The sequence below is a fragment of the Paroedura picta genome, chromosome 2 (assembly GCF_049243985.1).
Source record: "Paroedura picta isolate Pp20150507F chromosome 2, Ppicta_v3.0, whole genome shotgun sequence".
Taxonomy (NCBI): domain Eukaryota; kingdom Metazoa; phylum Chordata; class Lepidosauria; order Squamata; family Gekkonidae; genus Paroedura; species Paroedura picta.
Window position 1 is genome coordinate 116,052,246 of NC_135370.1, and position 26,782 is coordinate 116,079,027.

The following is a 26,782-nucleotide window of genomic DNA, read 5'->3' on the forward strand; positions in this document are numbered from 1 at the left end:
TAAACATAAGATTGCTGCCTTGGAGGAAAGGTTAGGAATCCAAACGGCCCTAATCTCAGTGGTGTACCCCCACGGCCTCCCCGATGTGCCCAATCTGATCTCCTTTGATCCGATATCGGCACCCGCAGAGACCGTCGAGAATCCACCGGTGAATCCCGACTGGGTTGCTCCAGCTCCCGTAAACCCAGTCCAGACGGAAGCAGTCCAATGTACCACCCAGGGTGGGCGTGTGGAGAGATCTGAAATACAGAGAGCCCTAGCCTGGAAACCGCATGAGGCTAAAATAGTAGCAGACTGGCTTGGACCTCTAGACAAGGACACTGGAGTACAGTGGCTTTCGGTGGTTTATTACCAGCACACTGATGCCACTGCGAAGGACTTGTGCCAGCTAGCGCGACTTTGCATGTCAGGGTCTGACCTAGCTGTCTTGAACTCAGCAGTTGCATCTAGAGGGCTGAACACGCTTCCGCGTCTAGAGTGGATCCGCGAGGTAGCCAGAATACTCTGGCCAGCTCAGCCGCTCCCTGGCTTGTTTTACATGGACAGGCAGAAAGCGGATGAGGGTGCAGATGTATATTGCAGCCGCAAGCAGTTCTTGGGTCTGCTATCTGGTTTTGTCCGGGTGGACAGCAACGGCGCCCCCCAGTACAACACTCCCGAGTTCAAGGAGGCCGTCCTGGGAGGCATCAATAATCCGACACGGATTATGATGGGCCCGACCAATGCAGCCACTTTGAACTGGGGCGAGCTTGAAGAGAAGCTCCGACAAATCGCGGACATAGCAAGATTGACAGGTCCAGTTCCTCCCCCATCGGGGAGGAAGAGACAGAGTAGTCAGGAGCCTGTTCAGACAGTCACTGATGCCATCTTTGACCCCCATTTGAAACCTAGAAAGAACAGGAGAAGCAGCAGCTTTAGAGCCAGGAAGAACCCCTCTGGTCAAAGTGCAGAGTCTTCTCTTGGCATCCAGGCTGCTGCTCCGCCAACCCCTCATGGGAGCCCTCAGCAGGCCGTTCCCTCTGCCCAGAAACAGTCTCAGCCCCCAGAAACTTCCCTTCGGAAGTGCTTGTGGGCTAGACTCAGGAAAGCCGGACTGGACATGGCCCAGTTCCATAAGCAGCCTCTGGACAAGCTTGTCCTAGCATATGGGAGACTCTCCCTCAACCAGGCAAAGTTCCCACAGCCACCTTCCCCTGTACAAAACAGGGATAAGCCACAGAGTGGTTTTTCTTCCAATAACTTCCCCCAGAACAATCCCAAACCTAATAGAGATTCTGTCCCTCAGTGGCAGAATAAAATTAGGGACCGGATTTTTCTGTGGCGGGAACTTAGAAATACTGGGGCAGACATGACCCAGTATGATAACCAACCCACATCTGTGCTCATGTGTGCCTTTGTGAAGGCCATGAGGAAGAGGAAAACCAGGAAAATGCTCAGATATGAGCCAGAGATGGAGACAAGAACTAGGCCCACAGAAATTTCTTCTGAATCCCCTAAGGATTGGCAGAAGGAAATAGAGAAATTTAAAACTCTTACCCAGAAACAAGATTTAGAAATTAAGGATCTTAATGAGAAAAACAAGGAATTCCAGGGTGAACTTTTAAATGTAAAAACCCATTTGCAAAATGTACTGGATTTCCAAAGCCACACAGATAATAAATTGAAAAGAAAATACAGCAGATCCAGTAACCCAGCTTCATCTCTTGTCTTTAAAGAAGAGAAAATATTCTCAGTTCCCCCATCACAGAGTCAGGAAGGAAATCTTGCCTCTGAACCTGTACAGAGTTCCAAAATCCAAGTTCACAATATTGGTTCAACATGTGTGCTTCCATTTTTACTTTTAAACCTCCAAATTTTAAATTTGGCTGCAATTAGTAGAGCCTCCAGCTATAGTTGCAGTCACACTGAAACAGCCACTATTTTGCAATCTTAAAACAGACTCTCTTTGTCTAACTGCCTTCCAAGGCACTCAGCCCCATGATTCATGCCTTGCTCTCCCCCATCCAGGCAACTAATCCACATAACAAAGGACTGAAAGTATTCTTTCTTCCCAAATCAGGAAGAAGATTTGTTTCTTTAAAGACCTCAGAGAGAATCTAAGGGGGGGAGAGTACAGTAAAATAGTTCTGTTCTAAAATATGTTTTGTTTTAGTTTTTATTTTAAGACAATTTTGGCTGCTTTTAGTATTTGAAATATTTTCTCTTTGAGAAAAGGCATTCCCTCCATAGCTTTTCCTTCCCTCTGACATTTTTACTTCCTATTTCAAATTTTAATTGGCAGTTAACATTTTTTTTTCTTCTTTTCATAAGACAATTTTGTTTAAAAATCTGTTTTTGAAATTTTGTTTTTGTTTTGAATATGTTTAGAAAGCTTCATACAGACCTTTCATTTGGGTACTCAGGCTTCCACTCAGCCTGACTCCTATGAAAAGGCACTCTGTGTATGTACAGAGGAACAGTCTTTCCTCCTTAAGAACACAATTCTTTTGACACACTATTGTGTAATGGGACTCTTCATGTTCTCCTCATTCATTCTTTCCCCCTCATATTCTCAGCAGTACTCCAATATAACTTTTAAAAGAAGCAATTGGCATCCAATCAGCCTGGCCTACAAGCAGGCAGATCTCAATCTGAAAAACAAGTTTCTATACCTCAACCTTTAAATTTTCTTTGAAGTTATTGGTTTTATTCATTTTTATAAGAAACCTTTGCTTTTAGATTTGTGCTTATGTGCTCTAACTTTTTAGATTGTTTATGTCAATCCACAATATTCTGCAAATTCTTTTGCCATGTTTTTGAGTCCTCTTTTAATTAGGAGTCCTCTCTTGTGCTCTTTATAGCAAGATCTTTATAGATCACAATCAAAGTTTTGTTTCTGAAGCTTTCTTTGTGTGTTTTGATTTATCTTATGTTCCTTAGAAAGAAAAATTTGTAATGTTTTCTGCTTATGCTTTTAACCTATTGCATATCAGAGCTTCTATTTCTTGTTGTGCTTATTAACTGGGAAGCAATTGACCAGATTCTATCTAGCAATTCTTCTTTTTTCCCCCTCATATATATATTTGTATTTGAGCTGCTAATCTATTCATTCATAGACCATTTGCAATATGTTTGCAGGAACCTTTAACTTTGGCTCTTTGATTCTTTTCCCTGAATGCTTCTTTTTACACAACAGTGCAGCGGGTATGCACATGTCCAGTAGACCTAGCCTACAGGACTTGAAGGACTTTCTCTCCTCTTGTGTATTTCTACAAAGCATCTTGCTTCAGTCACCCATAGTAATCTATCAATTTTCTCTCAGATTCCCAAACTCACCAGGAGTTTGGCAATCTCCTTCCCTTGTTCTATGATTGCACTCTAATCTCCCTCTCCCTCCCTGGAGATGGCATCTAGCTCCTCTTAAATTCTATTTTCAGTCTCTGTAAGGTCATGGTGGGCACCCACCACAGTAGATCTTTTTGACAGTCACTTATGGGGGCACCCCTCTGCTCCAATCTTTCATTTTGAGTTCATTGTCTTCAAAGCTCTAAATTTTTGAGTATTTTTCCTAATCTGTATATCCATCAGGCTGTGTGCCTACTTGAGCCCAGCCTCAGCAGACTTTGCAGCCTCACTCTTTGCAGCTGCACACACTTCTCCACTGAACTTTTGTCAATCTTTGTCCCTCTCTCAATTGGGTGTCTCCCCCTTGAGCTCTTCAGCTCCACTGTGCTGTTGAGGCCCTGGGCCACTCAAACATTCTTGCAACCCGCGTCTGCCAAGCCTGCCCTAGTGAGGCTCCAGGCTTGTGCATCACAACCAATTCCTGATAGTCCTGCCTGCATGCTGTTCCTGCTCGCCAACCTCCAGACCTGACCTGGTCAAGATGACAGCGATCCTCTGCCTGCGTTTGCTATGGATATGTCCTGTGACCTCCTGCTCTGTGCTTTCTGCCCCAGCCTACTTGCTGGTGAACTACTGATGCTTGCTGTTTACCCCAGCTCCTGCTCTATGAAGCCTCACTGCCCAGCCAGCCTGATTCTTCTTCTGTATGCTATCTCTGACCCTGCGTACGCTCTGACAACCTGGATTAGTGCCTTCACCGCCTCTTCCCCTGCCATTTCAGTCACAAGGGGGGGAAGAAAGATCAACTGGTATGCTGAACACATCTCCAGCTATTGGCTTGTTTCCACAACCACTTTTTTTTACCCCCATGGAGGAACCTCCTTCACCATTCTATGTGTTTGCAAACATCACCCAGCAAAGTCTTATATATATATGCATATATATATCAACATCTTCAACTGCTGAACCAGTTGCTCATCCACATCAATCCTCATGTTCAACTATTCAAGGAATCTCCAGCTTCACTCCCACCTTTACCAATGGGACAAGGGGGGAAGTTTTTCAAACTGTATTGTCTGTATTCCAAATTGTATTGTGCCCCGTATTTCAACTCACTGTCTATTGCATTGTGCCTGTACCAGTTTTAAATAGTTTGCTAGTTTATGTATATAAGTTTTGCCAAATTGCTTAGCTTGATCTTGTTCTTATTGCATTGCTTATTAGAAGCCATTGCTTAATTCATTGTCTAACTTTTTAGTTTCTACCACTTTCTGCCTGCTTCATAGTAATTGCTTGATATTCATTGCCAGCATTTTTAGGATTGCCTAGTGCTCGCGTTATAAAATATTGCTCAGGTACTGCCCACAGTTTCCTGCCTGCATAGAATTTGGTTTTCACTGCATTTCCTTTTTGTCTATTGTTTGCTAGATTGCCTTGCTCAACGTATTAGTTTGCATTGGTTCATTGCTTTATTCATATGGTGGAGACCTCACGCTTAGCTAGTTCATAGTTCATGTATGTTACATTTAGTTTTGAGTGGTTGTGGTAAAGAGGAACGGCAACTTCACAGCTTTCCTTAAGTCACCCAAACCCCTTCTAAATGTGTTTTGTTTTTAATGTGGCTTAAGTTTTTGTAGTTTTTGTAGTGGCAGAAGATGGCCCCACTTTTCTCTCTGAATTTCTAGTCTGAATTTCAATCTTTGCCGCCACTAACACAGTATATTGGTCTGTAGTGAATAAATTGGACATATAATTCACTACAGAAGGGGGGGAATGTTACGCATGGCAGGATCCCTGCCTTATGCCTTGGCACTCTGTCTTCTATAACCAATGGCACCCCACAATAGTCTAGGCTTAAGCTAAAGCCATGACACTGCTAGGGTCAGCCAAGCCAGGCCAGACTCCATCTTAGAAATCTTGCTCTTTGCCTTAGGTTTGGAATGACAGCCTTTGCCTGACCCTGAGGTACCTCTGGACTCAAGCTTGCATCAGCTCACCCCCCCCCCCATTGTATTTCTAAGTGAGTGGACTGGCTTCCTCCTGTTTGCCTAAGGGCTCCTAGGAAAATCCTTTGTCTTGCAACATTTTTCACACTTGGCCCCTCTGCCAGGGGATATTTCCTCCCCACACCCTGCCAGCTAGACCTGATGGCTCTCTTCCTCAGAGCCATTAATACCTTTATCCAAATCCATTTATGGCCATCACCCCCCCCCCCCACTTGGCCAGGTATTGTCCTAATCTCTGGGGACCCTGGAAACTTCCAGCACATGCTTACCTGAGCCTTGTCACATAGCCCCCTTCCCAAAATCCTATAAAAACTGTGGCTTCACACAGCCACTCTGAGTGTCTTCCAACCCGGGACCTCCCACGCTGGTTCGTGCTCCTTCCTCTGACCCACCACTCCTTGGACAGGTAACTATCAAGCCTTCCACTCTTCCTCCCCCTTCTCTATATGACTGCTTGTATGTGTGCTAGCTATTAGTGTGTCTTTTTGTTATTTTCCTTTCAATAAAAGCTTATATTACTATTTTACCATTTAAATCTGTGTTTGCCTTGAGTTCCTACAGGTGGAATAACCCTCGTATACAAAGGTAACGATCCGATAACGCTAAGTTACCCCCCTCTCGCAGCATTTGAGCTAATATTCCCCACAAGCTCAAAGATACGTGTTTTAGGACACGTGTCCAGCAATTTGGGTAACAAGAGTTCCGTGTTTAAAAGATAAAAATTCAAATGTTGTCAGGGACCAAACTTCGGAGGGCTTGAAAGATATTTATATGCTTTCACTCTGTAATGTGCTTTCCTATATAATACCCATATGGTTAGCATTCCAAATCAGCCAATTTCAGGACGCAAATTAGAACTTTTTCTGAATTCATTTCTGTGCCAAGATATTATTACTGAATGACATCTAGAACTCCAAAATTGTTACTTCAGCATAAGCAACTGATGAATTTTAGAGGGAAAGGGTCTCACAATGTTTGGTGTGAAATCTGGAAGGCTGCTGGTGAAAGAACAAAGCATTTTTGTATAACATGCTGTGAAAGAAAGCCTTGTTCATACAGCTGGGCTTTTGTAAAGTGAGGACTTTTGATATGGTAAATCCTGGGCACATTAATAATTCATGTGTATATGGTAATCCATTTGTTTGAAATTAAGTCCATTCTCCATCCTGCTGCAGCAGGGAGTATTATTTTTCCCTGTCTCTGTGAAGTACAGAACAGGAGTTCCTTTGGGAGACAGGGATGAACCTTTTGAGGCCCTCCTGATAGGAGCAAGTTTAAGCAGTTATTTAGGCCCATATGTCTTTCCAACCACAAGGTCTGGAAAGGACATTGTGGGATTAGCTGGTCACATTGTGAAGCAGGAATCTTTGGAACTTTCTTCACTTTGATTTGGAACAGAATCTTTCTTTGTAACACATCTTGAGCCATGATGAAAGAGAGGGGAAACACATTTTTTAAATTATAAATAAATAAATAAATAAATAAATAATAAATAAATATTCACCTGTTGCACACAGGTTTGGAAAGACAGATATTGTTGCAGTTAGACCTGTACTTTAGGGAATGGTGAGATCTTAACTAGTCTAGCAGGGGAACTATAGGTTGTTATTGGCAAGCATCCTGAGGATGAAAAGAGGTTTGCCCACACCAGATACTCTTTAACTGCATGGTCAAGGGATTTGGGAAGGGAACGTCATCTGCTAAATCTTTCGTTTCTGTATGGCCTTAGAGTGGGGAAAGGTGACAAGTCTTAGTATACTTGGTGCCATTTTCTCTGAAACCTAACACATACAAAGATGTCATCTGAAAGTCCTGCAAATGGACTGAGGTGGAGAGTGGATACAAATGCTTTGGCTCAGCCCCTCACCTTCACATGAACGCCTTTTTGTGAATATGGCACCTAAACTGGAGGTGGTATTAATATATACACACCCTCCCCATGATTGAGGGCCCTGCTTTCTGAATGGTCCCATCATGGATGTTGGAATATGCAAGATCTGTAGTTTGCATATTCAAATTCTGCCAACAATGGAGAAGGAGAATATCCATGTCCGTGCTTCCCTACAGAGGCTATACACCTAAGCTGGTGATCATGTGGAGCATGAGAAAGAAGTATGTTTGTGCTTCTCCCTTCTTCTGCTTATTCTGTCAGTGCTGTAGGGGTCATGTGCAGATGCCATCAGTCATTCATGAATATTCACTTTCCTGGATGACACAACTAAATGTGAGGATATATGTTAGATCTGCCCTGCATTAATTTTAAGATACATGATTACTTGGTAAAGATGGATATCATAATAGTTCCATATATTGCAAATTATCCAGCTCATAAGAGTCTAATAAACCTGCCTTTTAAGGTATCCTATCTGGCAGGTGAATGAAGGCTTCTTCTTTCCTTTAGCAGCAAATCATTCTGTTTTGTATTACTGTGCAATATCACTGTTAAGCAATTCTGGATTTTTCTTGTTTATACTCTGTTCTGTAGCAGCTGTGCTAAGACTATTGCCAAAGGGAATATTGTCTCTCAGAAACTGATTGTCATAGTGGTCATACACGCCCTTTTGAATCTTTTAGCATATACCAATATAGTTTTTTTCCCCATTTTGAAGTATAGCTTCATGCTTCCCATCTACTCACATGGTAAGAATGATTACTATTGTGATAGTTTCCTTACTTTTTTTGTCAATTTTAGAAGTCACCATGACCAAATTTGTTGTAGATTGGGGAATATAATTTTTTTCAAATAAATAAAAAGGAAGGTCCTTGATTATATAGGTTTAGGAATTGTAGTTCCCTTCATCTCAAGATACTAAAGATTCCCTAAATTTTGTCCTTGTCAAAGACAAGCACAGCTTTGGGAAGCCTTCAAAATATCCTGCCATGTGCATGCCTACCTCTGTATGTTAGCATAGCTAGTACTGTTCTCTGGTTCTCAAATGAAATACAATGACATTTTGAGATGGCACTACACACTAAAATATACCAGAAATGGAAGTGAAAACAAAGCACAAATGAAATAGAAAGGTTCAAGTCAGCTTTGCGTTTCTTCTGCTCAAGGCAGGGATTTTATCATTTCTAGGCTTCTTCGGTGCTTAACACATATTTGAAGTTTTAGTAGTACAGTAATATACTACACTTTCACACCTAACCTTAGAAGTTCCCCTCACCCAGTTTAATTTATTATTTATTTTATTTATGTGGCATTAGGGGGCACCCTACTCCGAGCCCTTCCCCCTTCTGCCGTGTTGCTGTCTTGTCGCTTCGACCTTCAGCCGAAAAAAAACTCAAGCAGCAGCTGCTCTTGCTTTTAATGCAAGCTGTCTTTATTCTTCAAGTGCTCCCACATAATACACCACTTGTGTTCAACCCCACATTTGTTCTCCAACTCCCTCCTCCAGTGTTCTTTCTGCCTCCTTTTTATCCTTCCGTCCCAACCCCACCCCTTGGTATTTAGCCCTTAAGCCCCAACCCTTCTTCCGTGTCTTTTCTTTCAGATTGCTATGCCCTCATAGACTTCACAGGTAAGTAACCCAGACTTTTGGTTCCCAAGACCTCCTACTTGTTTTCTCTGTCTGTCCCAGTTTGGTGTAGTGGTTAGGAGTGCGGACTTCTAATCTGGCGAGCCGGGTTCGATTCTGCGCTCCCCCACATGCATCCAGCTGGGTGACCTTGGGCTCGCCACGGCACTGATAAAACTGTTCTGACCGGGCAGTGATATCAGGGCTCTTTCAGCCTCACCCACCCCACAGGGTGTCTGTTGTGGGGAGAGGAATGGGAAGGCGACTGTAAGCCGCTTTGAGCCTCCTTCGGGTAGGGAAAAGCGGCATATAAGAACCAACTCTTCTTCTTCTTCTTCTTCTTCTTCTTCTTCTTCTTCTTCTTCTTCTTCTTCTTCTTCTTCTTCTTCTTCTTCTAGACACAACTTATAGAGTTGCCAAGTTCTGTGCAGCAGCGATCAAAATTCGTAATAGAATGGTCTGTTTTAAATGAATCTGGACAGCTGTGTTTATCTACCTTTTCTATTTTCTATTGTTATCTTTTAAGATGTTTTAATTCCTGGTTTTAATGGATGTTTCTGTATCATCTTATGTTGGTCTATGACCATAATAAAACTAATTGAATTGAATTGAATTTGTATACCACCCTCCCCTGAGGCTCAGGGTGGTTCACAGAGAACATAAATAATACATCAGAAAAATATATATATAATACAGTACATCAGTGATAATAGCAATAACAATAACAGATAACAGTTTATCAAAGTAATGATCAACAAGTCCATGGTTGGGTTCAGGTACATGGATTGCTGAGAGAGGGGGCCCACTGTTGTTGCAAATTTCAGTTGCCCTCAACCCAATGTCTGGTGGAAGAGCTCCCTTTTGCAGGCCCTGCGGAACTGCTTTAGTTCTGTCAGGGCCCTGATCTCCTCTGGTAGCTCATTCCACCAGGTGGGGCCAGAACAGAGAAGGCTCTGGCCCCGGTTGAGGCCAAGTGACTTCTTTTAGGCCAGGGATCATTAGCCAGTTTGTGGTGGCAAAGCACAAAGCTCTTTGAGGGGCATATACAGAAAGGTGGTCCCTCAAGGACACTGGGCCCTGACCACGTACAGCTTTGAAGGTAATTACCAAAATCTTTAGTCTGATCCAGAATTTGACTGGTAACCATTGCAGTTGATGGAGAGTGGGCCAAATGTGGGACCTCCATGGTGTTACTGTGAGGACCCTGGCTGCTGCATTTTGGACTAGCTGTAGTTTCCAGATCAAAGCCAAGTGCATGCCTGCGTAGAGCAAATTGCAGAAGTCCAGTCTAGTGGTGTCTAATGGATCACTGTAGATCACTGTGGCTAGTAGGGTGCTAGTAGTTTGGCTTAGCCAAGGTGGTAGAATGTCAGCCGTGCTACCTTTGTGAACTGTGCTTCCATTGAGAGGGAAGCATCAAGTATCACACCCAAATTCCTGGTGGAGTGAGCTACTGAGAGCTGCATGCCATCCAGAATGGGCAGACACGCTTCCTCTTAAGGTCTCTTTCTACCCAACCACAATCTTTGAAGGGTTGAGCTTAAGATGACTCTGCTTTAGCTATCTCATCCCTGCTTCCAGGCAACTGGTTAATGCTTCTGGGCGAGATTTAAGATGTTACACCAGCATCTCTGTAGTAGACTAGTGGCTTAATAACACCTAGACAGAGATGTCAGGAAGGATGGATCTGACATAAATGCTACATTGTGGGCCATGTGGGCCAAAAAGTAGTAATGCCAGGTACTGGAGATATAAATTTCATAAAGGACACATGCAAGCACAATTAACCGTATTTTTTGGCTAAAAATTTATAACATTAGCACTCTTACAGTATTTCCCTGATATCTGCCCTCCCACTTTCACCGCCTATTACCCATTAGCAGTGAGACAGGATACAGCCCTCTGTTTTCTGACAGTAATTACCAGTTGCTTGCAGGCTGGATAAGAGCCCTGGAAGTCCAGTTCCAGCTGGTGGGCCACATGTTTGACACTCCTGCCCTAGAGTTTAGGTAAAATGCTATGACAGGGAATCCTCACAAAGAACCCAGAACACAGAATCCAAGCAGTCATAGGAACAAGTAATTTGGATGGCCAGTTAATCTGCAATGATCTGCAATGATGGCCAGTTAATCTGCCCTTTGTAAGAAGATTCATATTGAAAGCAAATACCTTGTTTAGCTAAGATTGTTTCAGATCCATAAAAATTATCAGTGCTTGTGACAACAAAAGATAAATATTATGTAAGGCTTGAGGGATTTTTTTAAAGACAGTGTTTAAACACATCAAATAGAACAATCTTGTCTCCTTCCTGAGTTAGTTGTAAGGAGGGGGAAAGTCTCCAAGAACCATCTCATGACTCCCCCTAAATAAAAGGAAATATAAAAGTTAGGCATAACAGGTCTCCTGCCACCTTCCACCTGCTGTCCCTGCCATGGGCAGTGGGAAAGTCACGGCACCAACAGCTGACTGTGGAGAAAATGTGAAAGAGATTAAGCTCAGGGGGAAAAGAAAAAGAGAGAGAGAGAGAGAGAGAGAGAGAGAGATTAAATCATACTTTCCTGAACTTGTTTTCCTTGTGCTGGAGTGGCAGTTGATATCAATCTGGACTGCTGAGGAGAAACTAAACCTACTGCATGGCTGCAATCCCAGCCAAAGAAAGTGAAGTAGTGGTGGAGGCAACACCATTGACACATTGTCATTTTCAGCATAAAGCTGGAAGTGACATCACCATGTTGGCATGACACTCTAGGATCTCCCCACTTTCACTGGGTGCTATCTAATGCCTATCATAATAAGTGCTGGGATCAGACAAAATAAGATTGAATTTCTCTCACAAATTCTCCCTCTGTCTCTTTCCCTGGGTACTCACACTGTCTCTCTCTCTCTCATTTTCTCTGCCATTGCTCACAGTCCCTAAGCCTCCTATCAACCCTCTGCAAAGTCCATGCCATAGCAAAACCCTCCTCCACCAAGCCTTTCTTCTCACTCCTTCTCACTCCAGTGCCTCACTTTTCTCTCCCTCTCCAGGTACTTTTACAACCCTGACATTTTTCCTTCACTCACAACCCCTGCCACATCCTAAGTATAGCTCCCTGGATTCATTTCCAAGCATCTCCAACCCCATCAAGTGCTACTGCCCTCTCTCCCTCCCTTCCCCCATATCTTGGCAGCTCCTTTCTTTTGTCCCAGCCATGTTCTCATGCACACTTGTCTTCCTGGGCTGAGTCCCTAAAGGGAATCAGAGGAAGGTGGAACACGACAGTAAAATAAGGAAATATTCAATCCAGAACTGAGATGGTCATTATTGTGTTTATGAGTTGCCACTGATTAACTGATATCTTTATTTTTCTTCTTTGATTTATCCACTTAATAGTCAATAAAGTCCATGGTTGTTTATTACCGTTGTTTTCTTTTCTGACTCTTTCTGCTAAGGGGTATGCCAGCGCAAGCTTCTGCATATACATGCCTTTAAAAAACCCTTGAACTATTGTGGTGCATGCTTGTAGGGACACCTGCACATGTCTGTCTCCTATGTGAGGTGACAAAGTATAATTAGCATTCAAGGGAAATTGTCCTCACTGTCAGTACCGTGCTGAAGATGCATTTTGTGTTCATGTTCTGAGGCTGCAGGGGCAGAACTTCATAACGAAAGAAGGCTGCACTGCTCCTGGGGTGATTTTAAATGCAACTCTTGGCTGTCCACAGGTCAAATGTGATTTAATTCTACAAGAGCTATAAAGTGCTACAGCTTGGAGGTCAGTAGGTCATGTGCTGTCTACCAAGGCTCTGCAAAGTACTATGGCTTTGCATACCCCCGGTCATGGCAGGAAAATATTATTGAATGTTGGCAATTACCGTGGAGCTACTATTTGTTCATGTGCAGAAGAGACTATTGTGGCAGTGCAGTAATCCATTATCTCCCTGCTCCTCTTGCTTTTCAATGGCTCGCTGTGCCTTTGCCTTTCTCGACCTGCTGACAGGACATGGCTTCATTTCATTACTTACTCAGGATGGAGTAAATGTACCCTACCGGCTCTGTGTGCACAGCATTCTCATCTCTCCAACTGTTTCAAAAATCTTTAAGTCACAGGGGTGTTTCATTTGGTTCCCCCTGCTTTTCTGAGCCTTTAAGGAAGCCAGGATGCAATGCAGAGAATCCCAATTGCCCATACTACAAATCCCTGCAGTGGGCATTGGCAATCAAAACACAGAACTCTGTGGAATACAATGATGTCCGGAGGGAATGAAATATCTTGATGGCAGGAATGTAAAAAATACTTAAAGTTTGGAATCTGCAAAACCTGACAGCTTCCATTTAGCCTGAGCACATCTAGATTCCCACCGTGACAAAAATAACTATCATCTCTATTTTTCATAGTCTTTAGCTTTGCATCATTTAAATGTTAGGGAAAGATGCAAAGAAATAGTGCCAAGGGACAGCGGTGAATGTTTGCCTTTAACCTGTTTATCTCCATAATGTCTTTTCCTGATTACAAAGCGAATGCACCATTACAGAGAAAGTGTTTTAATGATATGAAACACAAAATCAATGCTGCTTTCAATGTAAATAGCATCATGTTCCAGCTTGTTGGCTTGTCAGAGACTTTGAACTATTCCTTTTGTATGATAGAGCTTTGCATTACTTCTCAAATAACCCAAAGCTTTGGTGCCATATAGTTTTATGTATGTAGTGATTCTCGGTTGGTCCAATTACACTACTGGCACTGCAGCAAAACACAGCCTTTTTAGTAGCAAGGCACAATTGGCCCAGCAAGGCACTTGCTTCCTATGTGGATTCGGCCACTGTGAAATACATTGGCCCTTTCCTATATTTTTCTTATTCCACTCTGCCAAGCTGAGTATAGTGTTGCCTATGAACAGAACAGGTTGGCTCCTTTGCATTATGACATTTTAGTGCTCTTGAGAAAAATTTCATCACTGTTTCTATAGTCTTCTTGACAGACCCCAAAGTGAGTTTTAACAGATGATAATCCACTTGGACTGCAAGACGAACAAACCGGTCAGTCCTAGAGGAGATCAGCCCTGACTGCTCCTTAGAAGGCCAGATCCTGAAGATGAAACTCAAATACTTTAGCCACCTCATGAGAAGGAAGGACTCCCTAGAGAAGAGCCTAATGCTGGGAGGGATTGGGGGCAAAAGAACAAGGGGATGACAGGGAATGAGGTGGCTGGATAGAGTCACTGAAGTAGTTGATGCGAGATTAAATGAACTCCGGGGAAGGAAGGACAGGAAGGCCTGGAGGATCATTGTCCATGGGGTCGCGATGGGTCGGACATGACTTTGTACCTAACAACAACAACAACAATCCACTGGATTGGTAGCCATAAGTGGAGCTAGGCAAAAGTCATGAACAAGGAAATACTACAGTGCATAAAGCCTGATCTATCACTGCTAGCCAAAATCACAAAACTCCGGGTCACTTCCTTTGGCTATATCATACAGTCCAACTCAATGGAGAAAGCGGTTATGCTAGGATTGGTCAATGGAAAAAGGAAACCAGGCTGACAAAAAACACGGTGGTTAGATCTGATTAAAATGGACACCGGCCAGAATATTGCACAACTTAAAGAGGTACAAGATTGGAAATTGTGGCGGAAGCTGTGCCATAGGATTGCCAAGACTCAGACTTGACTGAATGGCTAACATCATCATTATCAATTCTGCATAATCTTGCAGGAGAACAAAAAATGAGTGATGGATTCAACAACCTGAGCTCCACAGAGACCTCACATGAAATCCCCCTAAATTGACCAGTTAGCTTGGCCAAAGGAAGTGCATTAAAATGAGCTAAGGAGAACAACTTACAATAAGCAGGAATTGCAAGACAGGATAAAGATTTATTGTAGGAAAAGGGAACTGGGCACAAAATCCAGATAAATAGGTGAGCAGACACACTTGGCATAAGCTGTTCAAGCCTTTCTTTTAGTACTACAAAAGCCTTGTTTAACTTAGCTCTGATAAATTGGTATTAGAGAACCATTAATAAGCCAGTTTCTTATCTATACACCCAGTTCTAAGATAGAAGTTAGATTGAAGCCAGTTCAGATGGAAGCCAATTGAAGCCAGTTGGGAGAGAGTAAGAAAGAGTAAGGGACAGCTGCAACTTGATTGCTGCTGATCAAGCTATGGTTTAAATTTACTTCATACCTACCTCTAGTCACAGAGCTGAGAAGGCTACACATTTAGGCATTCACTATTAATTGTATCAGATCAGGATAATCTAGTAGTTAACATCATGAAATTCTGAACTAAAAATTACAACTTTCATGAAGACAGAATTCCAACTTTATTGCTAACAAATACTAAATAAAATTGCATTTGTTTTCTTAATTGGTGTGCAGAACTTGAAAGTCTTATTCACATTTTCATAGGGACGGGGAAATAATGGTTTAAAATTCATGTAAAAAGAAGAAGGTGGGATGAAGAGGTGGAAGGGCAGATGACTATACAATAAAGACATTGAAATGAAGTCTTTGTTTCAGAAACTATTGAACTCCACAAGCTTGTTAATAGGGATGGGCATGAACTGGAAAATTCCAGTTTGGTTTGAGGTGTTCCTGAACCAAACTCTGAAACAGACAAGTGAGGAACTCAAAGGACAGTGTCATTAATGAGGCAGGGATCAAATTAGCTGTATTCTATATAGAGCACAATTTTCTGATATTAAATGGTCAAAGCAAGCTTCCCACATCTGCAGATTTCACATTCACATCCCCTCGAGGACAGAGTGTAATTGATTACGGCTTACGCACTTTTAACTGCTTCCAAAATATTTCTTCTTTCTCTATAGAGTCACATACTGAGAGTGACCACCTTCCACTGACTCTAAACTGGGATCATACTGGGATAGATGTTTACAGTCCCAGTGTATCTCTACCAGCAGCTCCCACTGAATCTTGTTTGAAATGGATTAGATGGTCCGCTAAAATGGAGAAAGAGATTACATCTCTTTTGGAATCTGAAAGAATGATAGAACTTTGGGAGACTTTAATTAACTCAAGCTCACCTATGACTGCTGTAGAGCTGTATTCTCAGATAGTTGACCTTTGCAGCCTTAAAGCACAACCAGTCTGTAACAAAGGCAGCAATTTTTCCTGGTTTGACCAAGAATGTCATATCTCAAAAAAAAAAAAAAAAAACCGAGAGAGCTATTTAGACAGGCCCAATCGTCAGAAGATCAGACTATTATCCACAGTTACTTTGAAAAAAAAAACCACTATAATTATCTTATCCGAGAGAAAAAACGGCTTTTTTCTCATGATATTTGGGCCCGCCTATTTGATATTGTTAAATTGAAAAATTCCAAAACATTCTGGTCAGTTGTAAGAGGACCCTTGAGTGGGAAGACTGGTAATTTAGAACTTATTGTTGCCCCCCAAGTTTGGGTTGATCATTTTTCTGCTCTATTTAATGTCCCAGCAACTCCAGAAAATCTGCTGAATGACTCCATCCCAACTAAAGTCTTTAGATTGTCCCCAGTTTTGCCTGAGTCTTAAGATAGGCAAAGCCCCAGGCCAGGATGCCCTATCAGCGGAACTTCTAAAAAACAACCCCAAATGGTGGGCTCCGCCCTTGGCCAACTTATTTACCTTAATTGACTTACATGGGGTTGTCCCAAGTTCTTGGTTGAATTCAATCATTGTTCCCATGTTTAAAAATGGTGGCCATAATGACCCTAATAATTTTAGACCTATTAGTTTATTATCAATTATAAGTAAGATTTATGCAAAACATCTTGAACGGCGCCTAACTGATTGGGCTCGCTCTCAAAGAATTATAGGTCCTGAATAGATTGGTTTCTTACAGGGTAACTCTACTATAGATCATTGTTTAACTCTCTCATGCCTGGCCGAGAAATATACGTCCCAAAATGGTAAGAGGCTATACACAGCTTTTATAGTCCTTAAAAGTGCCTTTGATAAGATAGATAGGGATATGCTTTGGAATAAATTGCAATTAATGGGTATGGAACCGAGACTTGTGTTTCTCATCCCAAAACTTTATGTGTCCACCTCCTGTCAAGTCCGGTATTCTTCAAAGGGAGACTTAACCTCTAAGATCTCAACGACCATTGGAGTTAAGCAAGGCTGTATTCTGGCCCCCTTGTTGTTTAATTTATTCATTAATGGTTTAGCGCAAAAACTGGAACCTATTAATGGTCATCCCCCAAAACTTGGTTCCCAGCATATTCCTTTGTTGCTGTATGCCGACGATACTACAATACTCTCATATACAAGGGTTGGCTTACAACGATACTTATCCACCTTTTACCAATATTGCCAAGATAATAAGTTAGTAATTAACTATGGTAAAACAAAAGTTTTGGTTTTCTCTAAGAGCTGGCATGCAATGACTTAGTCTATTGGAGGCACTTCAATAGAACAAGTCAAAACATTTAAGTATCTAGGTGTTACCTTCCAATATAACCAGAAATGGCACTCCCACTGCCAACGAGCTATCAATCTGGCTAAATCCTCATCTTCCTGGATAAAACAGTTCTTTTTCTCTGCAAAAGGTAACCAATTTATTCCTGCAGCAATTTAAAATTTTAATGCCGCATTCAAGAGAACTGATATTTGAAAGAAAAACCATGGGTAACAGCTTTCATGAAAGACTATGGCCAGCAGGAAAACAAAAACAAAAAGCAGTAGCAAACACCTGGATTAGTGGACTTTTGAACGTATGGTCAAGATACAATAAAAGACTATCTCCAGCACCATCAATACTGAAATCGCCAATTGAAGCATATTTTGTTAAAGCTCAACAGAAAAGGCTGACTTGTCTTCAGTACAAAGACCTAATATCAAAGACCGGCAAGTTTAAGGATATGCAAACAATAAAGAAAGAAGGAGTAGAAATCCAATGGTTAGAGTATAACCAATTATTATCTAGATTCAAAGCAGAGTTTCAGCAACCGGTAAATCTAGAGGCTCCAATACCAGAATTTGAAAATTTAGTAATCCAAGATAAGCCGCACTTGCAGGGCCAAATATATAAATTGCTATTAAGGTATGAGACAGAAACAGAACGGGTTAAACCATGTATGATTAAATGGATGCAAAATATTGAGACAAATGTGACAATGGAACAATGGGAATTAGTATGGTCTAGAATACCTGAGTATACTAATAGTCAAATACTTAAAGAAAATTGGTATAAAATGTTTTACAGGTGGTATGTGACACCAAAAGTGATCGCCAAAATTGCTAAAAACTGTAATAACAAATGCTGGAAATGTGATGATAAAATAGGCTCTTTCTTTCATATGTCGTGGAGATGTGAAAAAGTTTATAAGTTCTGGGCAAAAATACACACTATTATGCAGAAAATGTGGGGTCTTAGATTTCCTATGAAAGCTGAATCTATGTTATTAAGTGTGCCTCCGCAGTGCCTCCCAACTTATACACAATGTTTATTCTTCTACGCGACGACGGCAGCAAGATTAGAATTGGCCAAGAAATGGAAAACGCAAGAATTACCTTCGATAGAAGACTGGTTTAATAAATTAGCTGACTTTGCCAAGATGGCCAAACTGACACTGATAGTCAATGGAAGAACAGAAGAGGCCTTTCAAGAACAATGGGGCCCTTATCTGAATTATCTAAGAAAATAAATCAAAAGGGGACTGAAACGGGGAATTAAGTGTATCAAATGAAGAGCATAACCTACTTTTTTCTGTATCAATAATGTAGATTACTGTATTGTATTATCTTAATCTTGGAAAATAAAACAAAAATTTTGCTAAAATTTTTTTTTAATGCCAAAGTAATGTCCCAGCTCCTTTTTGGATGGCCCTTATGGGTTCCTGCCTTTAATAAATCTACTGAGTGGGTTCAATCTGCTTTCTATAGGCAAATTGCAGGGGTTCCCAATTGTGTCTCCTACCATGCCATTTGCACAGAATTTGGCCAAATTAGGATAGAGACAAGGGCCTGGATAGCTACTTTTAAATTTTGGGTCAGACTATTTTTTAGAATAGAAACTGGCAGCCTTTTAACTTGTCTGAAAAGTGACCCTCTTAAATTTCAATGGTTCCAGGCTATTGAACAAAAATTAGTCTCCATTGGCATCGATCTGAACTCCCTACTACCTCTGGAAGAAAAATGTATCTTCCGGATTATTAGACCATGAGCAGCAGGAACTCATACCTACCCAGCCTCGAGTCTGCTCACCAGCATTCTTTGGCATCACTATTCAGAGATATATTATGCCTACATATTTGCATCTTCTTGATGTCCCACCCCTGAGAAGAGCTTTTCTCCTGGCACGAATGAATGCTTTCCTCTCAAAGGTCTTAGAGGGAAGACTCCACCGTATCCCATACCATGCGAGACTCTGTCCGTGTGGTTCTGGCTGCCCTGACTCTGTCTCACACATTTTGTTAGATTGCCCTTTATATGAGCAGTGTTGGGATGACAACATTGTTGCTTTGCTGGGAAACAAGCTTTCTGTAAGTAAATCTATGACCTTGCAATTTCTGCTCTCTGACAAAGACCCAGAGGTAACCATTTTAGTTGCCAGAGTTTTAACTAAGATGCTTTTATAATATGCTGCCTACCTTGTATTTTATCTTTTATAGTTTATTTAATCATTTTAAGACCTGTTTGGTTATGTAACCCCATGGCCTATTTTATTATTTAGTTGAAATTTTAAACCCTATTTTTATACGTCTTTTATACATATTTTATGCCAATAAAAGGTTATTGACTGACTGACTGACTGACTGACAAGTGAATTGATTGCAAGCCATTTAAACTTAACAGCTGATGAACTTCAAAGTTGGGGGATGTAAAATCAATTGGTGAAATTGCTGGCAGCAATTTCAGTGGTCCATTTTGTTTTCTCCCCACCATGCTCAGCTGCTAGGTTTGTGGCCTGACTCCCCAAACTAAACCAGACAAAAGTCCAAGAAATGTTTGGAGGAGACACCTCCTCTGATCATAGTTCACATGAACCAGGCCAAATTTATGACAAATTTTGGCATCTGAACCACTTTATCCTAGGTTGGTCCCAAGTTCATCATTTTGATTTTGCAAACCCATGAGTCCTCCCCCACCACCACCCATTGACAGACTCTAGAAAAATGGGTATACTGTAAGTATTCACAAGAACAACATATATCAGAAACAAACAAAAAACCCTACAAAGCAAGAAGTAACCTTTTAAGTCCATTACATACTCTTGCATACTAATTAATAAAAGAATCTCTTATTTTAAAAATTCTTAAAGTAATTGTAAACATGTTTCCATTCCACCCTGAAGTATTTATGAAAGTTTTGAACTTAAAGAAAAACAGAATTCTCTGTGACTCTAAAACCAGCTGGCTTCCATTTTGGGAGGAGTGCCAGGTTCAGCATGGGAGGACATGCTTTCTCCAAAATTCTATACCATAAAATAATCTAAAGAGACATCATGGCAACTTACAAATCTTCTTTCAATGTACAACAAATTTTCAGAAAACTATCATGCATCCCTAAAAAGAAAAAGAAAAAATCATTCACATTGTCTCACATACCTTCAAGTTCACAGTACATTCAGAAAAATGGTAAGTTGCAACGGAAATGAACCTTGGTAGGATTCAAATTTACAAAAAGAGAGTTGTCAGCCCAAATATTTATCTAGAGAACTGGGAGGCTTTAATTTAATTCACATCTACAATTGAGTGTTTTCCATGATGTGAACACATTGTAATTACATTTAATTACAGATACACTACCAGCACTACTAGAACTATAATTAATGGATTGTCAGCATGTCAGCAAGCTTCCATTTTAACAATTTATAACCATATGCACATAGAAGAGCTCTGTGTCTGTGTATCCCCATCTCCAGATATTTAAGTACACTTAAAAGTATTTTTGTGATTGCAGAATGAAGTACAATACAAGGGGCTGATTTGTGGTTTAAGGTCTGATTTGTTTCATTGTTTTGCTGCTGCACTAGTCTTTCTCCAGGCTAACATGCATGATATACGTAAGAGTGGTCAGATAAGCATTCAGAGCAATCACAGATAGGTGCTAGACTAGAATTCTGCAGGCACTTCAGTCGTATAGTATCTGGTTATAAATTTGTTTGGAGTTTTCCACATGACAAAAAAAGAAGAAGAACCAAGCCATGCTGGCTAAATGCAAGATATTACTGGATGAGGGGAATGCCGTTGACATAGTTTATCTGGATTTCAGAAAAGCTTTTGATAAGGTTCCACATGATATTCTTGTTCCAAAGTTTGTAAAATGCGGTATGGATCCTAATTCTGTCAGGTGGATCAATAACTGGTTGACAAATCATACTCAGAGGATACGTTAATGGTTCAGCATCTTCTTGGAAAAGAGTGACAAGTGGAGTACCCCAAGAATCTGTCCTGTGTTGTTCAACATATTTATAAATGATTTGGATGAGGGAATAGATGGGGTACTTATTAAATTCACAGATGATACTAAACTGGGAGGGGTAGCAAACAAAACTGAAGACAGAAAAAGAATACAGGATGATCTTGATAGGCTTGAGAAGTGGGCTAAACATTGAGAAACAGCTGAATAAAACGAACTTCAGTAGGGACAAATGTAAAGTTCTGCATTTAGGTAGAAAAAACCAAATACACCAATATAAGATGGGGGAGGCTTGTCTTGGCAGTAGCATGTGCAAAAAGGATCTAGGAGTCATAGTAGTCCATACATTGAACATGAGTCAGCTGTGTGATTCAGTGGCTAAAAAGGCAAATGGGATTTTGGGCTGTATCAAACAGAGTATTGTGTCTGGATCACAGGAGGTGATGGTACCGCTTTACTCTGCTCTGGTTTGGCCTCACTTGGAGTACTGTGTTCAGTTTTGGGCACCCCAGTTGAAGAGGAATGTTGACAAACTGGAACATGTCCAGAGGAGTGCAACAAAGATGGTGAAGGGTTTGGAGACCAAGATGTATGAAGAAAGGTTGGGGTAATTTGGTCTGTTTAGCCTAGATAGAAGACGACTGAGAGGGGATCTGATAACCATCTTCAAGTATTTAAAAGGGTGCCATATGAAGGATGGAGCAGAATTGTTCTCTCTTGCCCCAGAGGGACAGATGAGAATGAATGGTTTAAAATTAATTCAAAAGAAATTCCATCTAAACATCCGGAAGAAGTTCCTGACAGTTAGAGCGGTTTCTCAGTGGAACAGGCTTCCTTGGGAGGTGGTGGGTTTTCCATCTTTAGAAACTTTTAAACAAAGGCTAGATAGCCATCTGACAGAGAGTCTGATTCTGTGAAGGCAAAGGGGTGGCAGATTACAGTGGATGAGCGATTGGGATGTGAGTGTCTTGCATAGTGCAGGGGGTAGGACTAAATGACCCATGAGGTCCCTTCCAACTCTATGATTCTATGATTCTATAATTCTATGATTGGCCTCACAACTTGTTTGGAAATTGGAGATTATCACACTGAAATGAAAATCTTCATTGTACAATAAATAACCCTCAAATACTATATAATAATAGCTGCGATTGAAAAGATCTGCAGACTCCCTGTTTCTGTCACATTGTATGTTAGTATTTGGGAATGATGATATGAGGGACACACGTGGTAAGCTTGACAGCCTTACTTTCCAATTGTTTCTCTTTCAGGGAGCCCAGGTCAAATTCTTTACAGGTAACAGTGGATTGACTGAATTGTCATTAGCAGTCTTTGCTGCAGTCCCACTTCTCTGCAATGTGCACAGTTGAAATATGACTCTGACAAAAAGTAATGGTTACTGAATTCAGTGCAATCAAATTTTATGGCAATAAATTTGAAAGAGAACCATTCATTTTAACATGGTTTAGTTGTGGCTCACATGCTGCATTATAAAATTTATTCTGTTCCTCAATTGCCATCCTTGTGAATCAGCCCATACATATAATCCAGGAAATATGCATGAGACATCTTTGAAATGTCTCCTTATTGGTTTCAAAACATGTGAACAAGAAAATGGCATTTGGTTCAATAAAATGGGCAGCTGATGCTCTTCTGAATGCCAATTTATGTGAACCTGACTTTTCTAATCTGTGCTCTGTTTTGAAATTAAAATATTGTGCATTAATTGAAATCACATTCATATCAACATGGTTGTATTTTGAAACTAACAACAAATGTTAGCATGTGCACTACACTCTGATTCAAATTTCTGAGAACAAATGCTGTAAGACAATTTCATCTTATTTTATTTGGTGTGGAAAATGGTCCATTGTCAAAACCTGTGGGAGGAAAATGTAGCAAAGTGAAATAGGTTTCTAGCTTACTTAGAAGAGCGTAGAAGGAAAAAAAAGTGTCTCTGTTCTACAGTTTGATAGGTAATTCTCAATCTGGAAGCATGCATCCAATTTTTCCCTCCTTTGTATGACCTTAACTGTTTCCAAAGTGTTATGCACTATTTGGCAAACAAATGCAACATCGTATATGTCTTCTTGTTTCACGCTAGTTTTATGCATGATGTCAGCAACCTATATCCATAGTTACTTGGATCAATGTGGCTCCTTTCTCCAGCTATTTTATGACGTGGTTATATTCTACACCATAATTCAATTAATTCCATTTGACCAAAGAACCTCACTTTGAGTTCCTTTCAGCAGTTTGATACAAAAAAGTACTGATTCCAGGAAAGTTATTGAGGTTGCAGGACCCAAGTAGAGTAATAGTTATGTGGGTCAGTGGTCAGCAGTAAAGAGAAGGGTGAATTTTTTATCCTCCTGCCTCATCAGTATACCATGAGCAGATAGCTGGACTCGGCCTATAGTTTTGCTGTACCATATATCTCACCAGGTGCTTTTGTTTACTTACTCCAAACCCATTTCTTCATATACATTTTTTGTTCTCTTTAGTTTATGTATTTCTTACAATTAATGCTTCACCTACATTTGTGGAACATTTCCTCTTTGATCTTAGTAACGTTAGAACACCTATTTTGACCCTATCCTACTCTGAGATTTCTTACAGGACTACTTTCGTAGATATGCCAAACTCAAGAACCTAAATATTGCAAGACCACTATATCTTATTCTCAACCCAAGTCTGTCTACGGGTACTTAATTCTGGGAACTGAAGGCAAGTGTAAAGAAGGAAACCCAGGGGATCCTCTCAATGCACTTCTCTACCTTTGTACAGAACTATCACCAGCCCCTCCACTGCTGCTTTTGAGAGAGAGAGCTGAAGAGTTATAGGGTGGGAAATAGGGAAGACAGAGAGAAAGCAAAAGATAAATGGCAATAAGCATGGGAATAGAGAAATAGAGGAGTGAAAGTAGGCATGGAGTGGGCACAAGAACAAGAAATTGAGACAACGTGGGGGGAGAGAAGAAGCAAAGTGGGGAAATGGGATGGCCACATCCGCAAGGTCTTTGTGGGTCCCCACTTGCATAGAATTTTACTCTCAGATTCAGGAAAGACTTCCAGTAGTTGTGAGTCATTCTGACATATTACTAAGGATCCATTGCTACCAAGAGTCATTACAGATCTCGAACAAGAATTTATTGCACTTCTGCACATGACCTAGTCCCAATTCAAGAATCATACTGAAAACTTTACAACATGTCCAACTCCATGTTTACACACTCCCCACATGACCAAGGCCTCTGGAATTTTACCTCTCATTACGTTTTGAAGATCTTTCAGCCCCCACCCCCCTGAATGGTTTGTGGACTTTTTAAAACAAGGAGCTGTTCTGATTCCATTTCAGAAAGAATTTTTTCTCTCTTGCAGTAATAACAGTACTGTGAACAAACCATGACATTTAAAAAACAGAAATGATATTTTAACCATGAAAAACAGGTTGGAAATAGGAAATGAACTGAGTCCCTTGTTGATGGAAATGAGAGTATTTACCACTGTACTGAAAACACATTAAAGTTTAGCTGAATCTAAATCAATAACTTCTTAACCTAAATACTGGAAAGGGGAAGTACTAAAACTTGTATTAAAGTATACCTCCATGCTTTCAATTCTTTGGAGAGAAATAGAAGAAATATCCAGCAGAACCTAGTTATGACATACTCATTGAAATGAATGGGACTGAAACATTTACCTATATACTCTAGTTGCTGAGATTTCAGTGGGAGTCATGAACTTTAGTGCTATCATACATGCTGAATACTGCAGTTTAAATCCACTTCAGTGACCATTTGCGAGTGGATTTTGGCATTTCATGTGCACTGAAAGTGTGTTATTTAGTGTGCAGGAAATCATCCTTACTTTCACTGGATTGTGAACAAGGGTTACAAATTTATCAACAAGTCCACTCAAAATGAAGGAGCTATTGATCTAGAAATGATGTAATTCCAAAGGCTACTTCTAGTTTTAACTTATGTTGTGTGGGCATTCTAAGGAAAGGGACAAAGGGAAAAATTTCCATTAATCCAGTGGTTCTCAACCTTCCTAATGCTGCAACCCTTTAATACAGTTCTTCATGTTGGAGGACCCCCAAACATAAAGTTATGCAAGTGTTCTTTCACATTAAACTAAGACTGACCAATGGCGTGAAGATCCATTGTTCATGATTGTATATAAATTGGTTTTTTTCCAGCGTTTCTCAGTTCTGCCTCTTGTCCCACCATGCCAATCTCACTCTTTTCCGCTGCTCCAGACAGATGAATGTCCTATCTTGATCTATCCCACAAGGCTGGCGCCCCCCAGCCAATCTGCTTGTCTTGCTGTGACCCCTGTGAAAGGGTCATTTGACAACCAAAGGGGTCCCGACCCCCAGGCTGAGAACAACTGTATTAATCAGAATCTACATTAAAGCAGCATTATAGTAGGTCAAAAGAATTGTGTAATTTAGAGTTAAAAAGTATACTCCAGCATTTTGTTATCCAAGTGTCTCAATTTATATGCCATGTTGCCATCCCATTCATTGATTTGAGATGGAGATTATGTAAAATTTGTTTATCTCTGAGGATCAATTTATTACAGAAAACGTATAAATATTACTGTCTTCAAGCAATTATGGAGCAATTATGATGCAATTCATTATAGAGTGTGTACACATGTAATAACACTAAACATTCTTCATATTTATGAATGGTTCTACAGTTATTGAATATGACAAAATTGAATCATTTACTCCAATAATCTTTATTTCCCACCATAAATTGCTTGTACATCATCAGCTTAATTCATGCTATTATTCATCATGTTCATGAGATAAAAAAGAAAAAGAACTGGAAATCTACTAAAACAGTTGGTATGGCCTTAGTTCTGTTCTGAGAAATGGAAGCAAACGATGGGCATACATGCTGTTCTTATTTCAGATTATAAATATTAACATGGTTTGTTTAAGCCACAGGGAATTACCAGAAAGAGATACAGAAATTCTTTGTGAGAACTGTTCAAGAAGTGGAGCTTTGTCTGACCAAAGATTCGTAGAACAACAGACTGGTATACACATTACTTCTGAGCTGGGAAATGATACTGCATATATTCCAGTATTCATATCGAATAGTGCATTACAATTTACTATTGTGGGCAAATGTGCCTCTGCTTTAAAACTTTCAAAGAAGGAGAACCTACCACCTCCTGAAGAAACCTGTTTCATTGAGGAACTGCTCTAACTGTCAGGAATTTCTTCTGGATGTTTAGCCGAAAATTCTTTGGAATTAATTTCAACTTAGTGGCTCTGGTCCGACCCTCTGGGGCAACAGAAAACAACTCTGCCCAATCTTCTATATGACAGCCCTTCAAGTATTTGAAGATGGCTATCATATCCCCTCTTATCCCCTCTTATCGTATCACCTCTTAGTTGTGTTCTCTTCAGGCTAAACAGATCAAGCTCCCTCAACTCCTCACCATCTTCATAGCCCTCCGCTCGACACTCTCTGATTCTGGACGTGTGTTCCATATCAATATTATTTATAAACTAGAACTAGCACACCCTCTCCTGCCGCCGGCCCCCTTGCAGCCCTTGGTGGAG